This window comes from Suncus etruscus, chromosome 13, assembly GCF_024139225.1.
Source record: "Suncus etruscus isolate mSunEtr1 chromosome 13, mSunEtr1.pri.cur, whole genome shotgun sequence".
Lineage (NCBI taxonomy): Eukaryota > Metazoa > Chordata > Mammalia > Eulipotyphla > Soricidae > Suncus > Suncus etruscus.
This window is the reverse complement of record NC_064860.1, coordinates 74,210,411-74,220,858: the sequence shown is the minus strand read 5'-3', so window position 1 is coordinate 74,220,858 and position 10,448 is coordinate 74,210,411.

Sequence of the window (10,448 nt, the reverse complement as noted above, 5' to 3'; positions counted from 1 at the left end):
TTGGTGCCTATGGGCATGCTAGAATGAGTCCAATAATCTAATTGACTTGGTTCTTATATATAGGTTATGGAGGAACACTTCTACAAACTTTCTTATTTAACAATGAACCAGGTCTTTAAGACAATGTTCAGGGTGTAAGGTGCTACTGCATTACAAGTTTTGTGTGTTCCCATCTGTAAAAGATAAAATCGTGTTTGAATATAATTTCCCATTTTAATGTGCCTATGCAAAGGAAGAACAGTATCACATGGCGAAATTGGTGCCTATGGGGATATTAAAACAAGTCCAACAATCGAATTGACTTGGTTCTTATATAAACTTTAAATGGAGGGACATTTCTACTAACTTCCTTATTTAACAAATAACAAAGGGATAAAAAGTGGGGGAAATAAACAATCTAATTTAAGACAGTGGACTCAATAGTCACCGTATGTGGGAACTAATCAGAAACCTAGTATGGTAGCAAACACAGTTACACAGTGAAGAAAGAAAGAGGCCACAAGCTGCTGAGAGTGAACAAGTAGAAAAAGAGTACTGGCCTCTTCCCAGCCTCTCATTTTTATTTTGAATGTATATGGTACCCCCACGCAAAGTGGTCTCCTCCCAGACTGAGAGTCCATCCTCCATTTTTATTTTGAATTTTTAAAATGGAGACCAATGAGAAAACAAATACCAGTGAATGTCAAGACATACACCAGTGCTGCATCGGCCTGCCCTCCACCCCATGTGTCCCCCCCCACTTAGTGTAGGGAGACAAAGGCGGAAAGACTGAGGACCACGATAGAGTCCACCTAGGCCGGCAACCAGGGAATACCTGGAATAAAGGGGAGATAGGTAGGGAGAATGCCATCTGGCATGGGGTGTCCCCTAACCCCAATACCTGGGAAGAGCTGGCCTCCAGGATCAAGGCACAGGAAGCCAGCTATCTGCCCGGCCCCTCCCTTTGCTCCTCCTCCCTAGAGTAGGGAAGGGGAGGAAGCCTGGGGACCCCTAATAGAGTCCACCTGGAACCCACAGCAGGCCACCTGAGGTGGCACTCAGGCCAGGTCTAGAGTCCAGGGGGAAATAGGGGAATGGCTGGAGGCCTGCCAAGCCTTCCAGCACCCCCAAGCTAGGGAGAATGCCATCCGGCATGGGGTGTCCCCTAACCCCAATACCTGGGAAGAGCTGGCCTCCCAAAAGCGATTTTTAAAAGAATCCTTATTTCGTAGGGAAAAATATAGATGCAATTATATTATATATCTAATCCTCTAGTTTAGGAGTAATATTTTTTATTAACTTTTTCCATTTCCCCGAAAATTTCCTAATCTTCACGAGATGCTGAATTCAGCTTAAATTTTAATATTTTCCCCCAACTTTACAGCTTATGTTGAATATCTCAGATCTGCTGGTTTTATAAAAAATCAAGTTTCTTTTTGTGTCAAGAATTTTTCTAGTAGTAAGTGGAAAGTAAAAATATTTTCTAAAAGTTTTAAGAAAAATGGAAGAAAAATCTAACAAAAATTTCCCTCCTTCCTTGCTCAACACTCTTTGAAGGTAAAAATTATTCTATTTGAAATAAACTCTAAAGCATCTGGCACTAAACAATGACTTTGACTCTTTTGTTTAAAAATATAAATTTGTAGGGCAAAAGTCTTAGTAGAGGGGTAAAAGCCTTATATGAAGCAAGTATGTATGTATGTTGTATGAGGCCAACCCTTATGCAATCTTTGGTAGTATATATATATAAACTCTCAAGCATCACAAGGAGTGAACCCTGAGCACAAATCCTTGAGGAAGTTCTGACTACAACTAGGTATGACTTCAAAACCAAAAATATAAATATAATACACATATACATAATATATATTATATATGCATTAACAAATACATTTTCCCTTTGATCAAATATTCTGTCTTGAATTTTGCCAGTATTACAGAGTAAACTCTTTGTTACTATAATCTATCATTTCTTTCTTTATTCAATACTGACAATTGTCTACTTTAGATCCATTTTTAAAATTTGGATCATACCCAACAATGCCCAAGGATTATTCCTGCTCTGCACTAAGGAATTATTCCTGGCAGTGCGCAGGGGACCATATGACTGCCTGCATTCAGGTAAGCTGCATGAAAGGCAATCACCTGACAAGCTATATTTTTTCTTTAGCCCCAATTTGGGGTTCTTAGGTGGTACAATAAGTATTGTATCCAAATATGTACCTTCTAGATGAAAGAAACACTGTTATTATCTCTTTCATTTTTCTCCAGTTCCTAAAAGACTTTGATGTTCATAATAGAATTCATATATTTTGTATTTGTTCTTATAACTCTATATGTTTCTAATAATAAGCTTTTCTATATGACTGCATATAAAATAATTGAACAAATGTAAATTTTGAACAAAATGCCAAAAATATAAGATTTATTGGCAATATTATTAGAACTATCTTAAAGAAAAAGTCAGTGAATTTGTGAAAACATAAATTTTACCATATTTGTGAATTTTTGAAGACATAAATTTTACCATATAAATGCTCTACATTTATATTTATATACTTTGCATATAAACACCAAAATGAAGGTTTGTATCTAAGGGGTTGGGCAAGTCATGTGATTAACAGTTTGAGACTACTCTTGGTAAAAAAAAAAAGTATTATTAATTCAATAGATTATTTAAAATAAATAAAAATAATACATGTTGTCATAAAAATCATTGCGTCCAACTCTTTTTTGTTTTGATTTTGGAGCCACACCCAGTGGTGCTCAGAGTTGACTTGCCAGCTCTTTTGTTAATGTATACTTACAAAGTGCTCAGGGGAACATGGTCCTAAAGATCAAATCTGGGCCTCCTGCAAACAAACTTGTACTCTAGCCTATTGCTCTATATTCCCAATCTGCAAAGCCTTTTGTTCTTTCTTTTTCTTTCTTTCTTTCTTTCTTTCTTTCTTTCTTTCTTTCTTTCTTTCTTTCTTTCTTTCTTTCTTTCTTTCTTTCTTTCTTTTTCTCTTTCTTTCTTTTCTTCTTTCTTTCTTTCTTTCTTTCTTTCTTTTCTTTCTTTCTTTCTTTCTTTCTTTCTTTCTTTCTTTCTTTCTTTCTTTCTTTCTTTCTTTCTTTCTTTCTTTCTTTCTTTCTTTCTTTCTTTCTTTTCTTTTTTCTTTCTTTCTTTCTTTCTTTCTTTCTTCTTCTTCTTCTTTCTTCCTTCTTTCCTTCCTTTCTTCCTTCCCTTTCCTTCCTTTTCTTTCTTTCCTTTCTTCTTTCTTTCTTCTTTCTTTCTTTCTTTCTTTCTTTCTTTCTTTCTTTCTTTCTTTCTTTCTTTCTTTCTTTCTTTCTTTCTTTCTTTCTTTCTTTCTTTCTTTCTTTCTTTCTTTCTCTCAAGGTCAGCTTTGGAAGATGTTTCTGTCAACAGAAATATAAAATGAAACTAGATATACTTTATCTGTCCTGTAAACTATTTCTGAAAGTCATCACTTACAAATGCCCTATGAGAATAAAGCTCACAGTGAAGTTTTCAGCACACAGAGAAGAAATAAACTAGCCCCAAAAATTCCAATCTGAAATCGCATTAAAAGTTTTATATTGGAGGGCCAGAGAGATAGCACAGCGGTGTTTACATTGCAAGCAGCCAATCCAGGACTTAAGGTGGTTGGTTCGAATTCCAGCATCCCACATGGTCCCCCGTGTCTGCCAGGAGCTATTTCTGAGCAGATAGCCAGGAGTAACCCCTGAGCATAGCCGGTTGTGGTCCAAATACAAAAAAAAAAAAAATTATATTGGAAAACTAATTTATACTAAGAACATTTAAACAATGCATTACAATTTCAGCCATCCTTTTAAAATCACGCTCAATAAGCATCCCGTGATTCAGTAAATTCTTAACCCACTGTTCCATCATATATATATATATATATGTTATCTCAATACTATTTTTCAAATCCATCTTTTCTTCCCTACTTCCAGTACCACACTCATAGCTGCAAGCAACTCCCCATCGTTTTTTGTTTGAAATATTGCAATGGATTTTTTACATTTCAAATTTCCATTTTTTTTCCTAAATCACATTAGTATTTCTAAAGCAGACAGAAAGCTTTATCACTCTCTTTTTAAAAAAATTCTAAATATCACCCCATTAAATCTAAATAAAGTGTTAAAACTATTGGCCACATTTTTTTAACCTCTGATGTATTCTTTCTCGTCTCCATGTACAAGCAGAACCAGGCCACCCTCAGCCCTGAGTTTGTTCTTAGTTTCTGGGCAAAAGATCATGGTATTCCCTCTGCCCTCCACCCCAAAAACACATACATACATACACCTTTATTTATTTCAATGGCTGCAGTTCAGTCCTTTGCAAATCAAACATCTTTGATGAGCTTAGTTTGTTATTTTTGTTTATTCTTTCCTGTTACTTTTCCCATCATTCCCAAGCATTTATAGTCCTTTAAAATAACATATTTTAAAATATTTTAAATATGTAAGAAGGCATATAAAGGACTGTGGTAAAAAACTGTAGTTGAAGATCTCAAAGGGATTTTTCCCGTCTCAAAAAAAAAGCTATTGCCATAATTTTTCTATCTTTAGTTCATAAGCAATTGTTAATTTTTTCAATACATGGATTTAATTCTAAACAATATATAGCATACTTCTTCATTTTTTAGACTATAAAAATAAAGTTATTCTATATATATTATCCTATGAGTTAGGGTAATTTTGATGGTCAGGGTGCACTTTACTTAGACTTGCTGATGATACATGTAATCCCAATTCATTGATTTTAACTATTATAAACTAAGACCATTGTTATCAAATATTTCTTTTATCTACTCTGCATTAGGAGACATTTAAATTGCTTCCATAATTTTTTCTTTATAGTAAATATTATAAAAATGATTTCCTTGTACTTGTGTCCTAAACTTTTTTTTAGAGTTTATGTACTTAGGAATCAAGCAATTAAATTATAGAATTTGTTCCAAAATTCACCCACAGCTTTGCCTCCAATGGTTCACATTCTGATCAAAATTTGGTGTATCCAAGGCTTCTAGATAACATTTTGTTAATCTGAGAAATCAGACTTGCTTCTTATTATGGATTTAATGTATATACTTCATTGTTTACAGGCACTTACATGAGTTTATTAGTCACTTGACTTTCCCCTAAACATTGCTGAATGATCTATTTTAACATCTTTGCATTGAATTTTCTTGCATATATATTAAGATTTTTTTTAATTCTGTATATTAACCTTAATCACTTTTATGGTTTTAAATAGTATTTAGTAAACGTTGGCTTTTTTATGGTTCTGTTTTATTTTATTTTGAAACTCAGTCAGGAGTATCCTGGCTCAAAGATCATTTCTGGCCAGGCTCAGGGAATCATATGAATTGTTGGGGTAGAACAAAGTTAGGCAAGTGCCCTAACGGCTGTGCTTTCTCCTGCCCCTTCTTCATAGCTTCTCATGGATGCATTAGGACAGTAGGATTTTTTTTTGTTTGGTTTTTTGGGTCACACCTGACAGAGCTCAGGGGTTACTCCTGGCTCCAGGCTCAGAAATCATTCCTGGCAAGGGACCATATGGCAAGGGACCATATGGGATGCTGGATTTGAACCACCGACCTTCTGCATGAAAGACAAATGCCTTACCTCCATCCTATCTCTCTGGCTGACAGTAGGATTTTTAAATATCACTATTAAAGTTAATGTTTATTGTGTATTCAATAATGTTTCACACAACATAGATAAATTTTTGTTCTTGATTTGATTTTGGGGGGGGGGGGGTTGCATTGGCAGTACTCAGATTTACTCCTTGATCTGTGCTCGGGATCACTCCTGATGGTGCTTGGAGGACCATATGTGGTGCCAAAGGTCAACTTCAAGCTAATCAAGTGTAAAATCACCCCCACACACTATATCTCCAAGCCCAGTTGAACAGTTTGAATCAGGATCACACAAGAAAGAATTCAGAACAGGCTGAGGATGAAACGCATGGAGTTCGGCAGTCTTCTACCTAGTATGGCCCTAGCTGCCGGCCAGAACTACCATTTTTATTGAGTCCAGAGATCACCCCTGTGTGGGGCAGTAAATCCACCCAAGTTTACAAGTAAGACCATCTTTGTTTAGGGTGAAACCAAGTTGTAAACAAACAGATACAAAGAATTCAGGGATAAACTATGTTTTAGGTAAAATAAAGTATAACTCAGCAGAAGAGTTTGGAAAAGAGCCTTAAAGTAAATGATCAGGCAATGGAAAAGTCCTCAAAGAATGTGAACAGACAAAAAATTAGATGTTTTTGATAAACTCAATAAAAACAACGTAAGAATCATTGGAATTCCTGAGACTCAGGATGAAAACCTCATAAAGTATCAACAGTCAAGGACATCATTGCAGATTAACTCCCAGAGCTAAAGAGTACAACCAAATCCTGCATGCTCAAAAAAGTACCAACTAAATGAGACCCAAAGAAAAGCACCCCAACACATATCCTAGTCACGATGATGAATCCCACAAATAGAAATACAAAACTGAAAGCAGAAATATCAAAAAGGAAAATTGCATTCAAAGGAGCATCCCAAAGATTTACAGCAGATTTGTCACAAGAAACCCTCAAGAACTGAGGGCACTGGTAGAATATAGTGACAAAACTCAATGAAATTAATGCATCTCCAAAAGTACTTCATCCAGTCAGACTTACATTCAGGTTTGAAGAAAGGATACACAACTTCATAGATTTAAAAAAAAAAAAAAGCTCAAAACCAGTCTTAAAGGATGAGCTGAAAGGTCTAATTAAAGACAAGACAGATAGCAGACACACCAAACTCTTACTAAAAGAGATAATTATTTCTCTCAATATTAATGAACTAGATGTACCAGTTAAGAGACAGAGAGTGGCAAAAATGGATCAGAAAGCTGAAACCAATGTTTTGCTGCCTACAAGAAACACATCTGAATAATCAGAACAAACATAGACTCAAAGTCAAAGATTGGAGGACAATCATTCAAGCAAACAAAATAGTTTGAGTGGAAATCAAACTGCAAGTATATTGATAAATTAAGTAGAGGTAAAGAAGAAAATAAAACACAGAGTGTACAGTTCTCAAAAGTTGGGTAACAACAAGAAAGAAATATAGAGTTAGAACTAAGTTTATGTTATACCTTTATTTTTCAAAAGTTGAAGAGACTTCAAGTTCAATAAACAGACTCAAGGAATTCTCTGGATAAGGAAGATATTTAAAGTTAATAATATAAAACATGCTTAATTTTATCTGTTTGTTACAAAAAAGCAGATTCAAATTTTTTTATATTTGCATACTCCATGTAATTAGTATAATATCAAATACTTAAGTATTTTTAATTTAATCACCATGAAATTACAAATTTATCCCCGATTAAGTTTCAGGTATACAATGGTTCAAGACCCTTCACCAGTATCTACTTTCTCCACAAATGCCCCTCCCCAAGCCATTTGCCTCCCTCTTAGTGTGCATCTACAAGAAGCACTTTTCTCAAATTTATGTAAATTTTTTACTCTGGTATACCATACTGTGCTGGTAGGTTTCATAAGTACATCACACTTGACCACCTTTCAGCCACCATATCCTCCTCCCAGTTGATGATTTTCCTCCACCATAGTCATTGACACTCTGTCCTAACCAAGTGTGTGTCTTTGTGCATGTGTGTGTGTATGTGCATGCATGCATGGCCAGGCCTTCTCACACACGTGAAGCCTGTATCCTACCATTTAGATACATCCCTGAGCTACTTGCTCCATTTCTGTTCTGAGGCATCTGAAATGAGAAATTTTCCTTTAACTCTTAATTATATAAAAGTGAAAAAGGTAAAACTCATTTTTAAATTATATTTTTGCCTAGATCTACCAAGCCAAGTAAATTTACTTGTACTTCTAGGAGTAAATGAATATAACAAACCAAAAATCAACTTTTCATTCAGGAAAAAAGTTATAGTTGCAGCATGATTATTTATCTATCCCAGTTAAACTTGGATATAAAACAATTATGCTTTTCTATATTAATAAAAAGTACTTATAATTTCCACTTGCCTGAAGAAAGTATTTAAATAGATACATTTTATTATTATTTTAATAGATAAATTTTAATATTTCTAATTGTACTTTAAAATAATTTTATTAAAAAATGACAAATTCAGAAGTAAAGAATCTAATACTCTTATCTATTATCCAACTAAAACAATCATACTTTTTCAACAATTATGTTATAATCTCCCCTTTTTAATTTTATTAGATGAAATGCTATTTTGCTTAGAAAAAAATCCTTTTTTTCTAGCCAGAATAGTATAGTAAGTTAGGTGTTTGCCTTGTAAGCAACTAACCCAAGTTCAACCTCCCCCCTCGCATCCTAAGTGTATTAGGAATAATGCTGAGCATAATCAGGGATAATCCTAGTAAGCCCTACTAGGTAGGCCACCCCCAAAAGAAAATATTCCTTTTCCTTCTCCATTAAATAATGGTTAAAGTATTTAATGGTGAAACAATATATTTGGTATTTGCTTTTTGGAAAAGGAGCACTTCAAACAATTGTAGTTTTCTCCATTTAAATGAATCAACTGGGGAGATAAGGGCTTTTGTGCTGGGGCCCTATAGGTGGTGCAAATGGTAGAGCATCTGCCTTGCATGCTCTAACCTAGACGGACCACAGTCTGATTCCTTGGCATCCTATATAGTCCCCTTTGCCAAGAGCAATTTCTGAGTGCAGAGCCAGGAGTAATCCCTGAGCATCACTGAGTGTGGCCCCAAAACAGCAGCAGCAACAACAACAACAAAAAAAGGACCTCTGTGTTATCAAATATGTCCTAATAAATTTGGATGACTCTTATAAGAAATATTATAAAATGAATTTGTGCATCACTATTTTAGGGAACAATAAATTGTCTCCATAATTTCTCCAAATTCTAAAGCATATAATTATATTATAAAATTAATTATATTGTATAAGATTTTAATTAATGGTATTGAAATTACCAAGATAAATTTCTCACTGAAGTTATTGGTAGAAACTATATGCAAATATCTCTTCATATGTAAATGCTATACATAAATAATGTAATTAATTAAAGAGCCTGTGGGATTATAAATACAGTTTTTAAATTATCAAACTAAATCTTACATATAATCAGCATAATAACCACAAGATTTAGTCACTCAAATAATCCTTTCTTGATATTAAGACTATATAAACATATAACATTAAAGCAGTAAAAGGATATTTCCCCACAGTTATGGAACACAATAATGTTCACAGTCAGAACTTAAGTGTATTAAATAATTGACCATATTTACAAATGCCAAATTTTTGGTTCAAGGACATAACTTCATTTGAAAGAGATTACATTTCCAATGAATCACAGAAGACATCTAGATCTGAGACCATAGTTGGATTTCATTTCTCTTTTAACACCAATTGATTAGGAATGGTGCCTGGGAAAATGTATTCAAGAATGTGTGACCTCCTTTGAGCTCAGTGGGGAAGAATAAAAAGATTGATTATAGGTGTTTGCAATGGCTTGGTTGTGAAGCAGGGTAGAGAAGTTTGGAAGCCAGTATTTGCTAATGCTATCATTGACTAATAAGGATTTATACTGTACATAATTTCTACTATTTATATAACCATGAGTGACTTAAAAAACTCAATTCAATTAAAATTTAATTATTAACCTATCTTCTAGAATACACTTTTTTTCATTAAAAATTTCTTCATAGATAAAAATCACTTTCAGATTTGCAAAAGACAGAATGCAAGTTTTATTCCAGAACTTCCTTTTAGCAAATAGCCCTCATCCATCATTGGAGTAATATTAATGTAGAGGGATTGCAAGGTCAACTCAGAGAATATTTATTTGGAAAACAGGAACAGAATGATGTGCCTAACTATAGTGAAATTTTAAAATGCTGATTCAATATTTCTACTGTCTGGATCCAATGGTGCGCCTAGTTTTTCCAGAGTAATGATTAAAATTCCCTTTGCTAAAGCAATCAGTGTGGCTGTTTATCCTCACTGTTGGCATCTGCCCAGTACCGTCCTATAAGTTTGCACAGACCAACCCTCTGGCATAGATGAACTCTACTTTATAGTCACAAATATAGTTGTTCCATATTTTTGATTAGTCATAAAAGAGCCTGGGAAATCTGGTTCAGAAAGATATAGCATGTCACAGAAACAATCCCCATTGTGCCTCATTAAATAATAAACTCTCTAACTACGTTTAACATCTAATGCCATTCATTAACATTTTAATAGCATACAATTTTCAGGCGATTACATAGTGATAAGAAAAGTGAAACCATGAGGGAATCTTTATAAAATTATCCAAATTAAACCAAAACTTTTCAAAGTGAAGGTTAAATTGATCCCCAAAGTTAGTGAAGCTTTTTGAACTTAAGGACAACCTGAGAACTTCCACTGTTCATGTTTTCTTAACCTTTATTTCACAATAGAAATCAA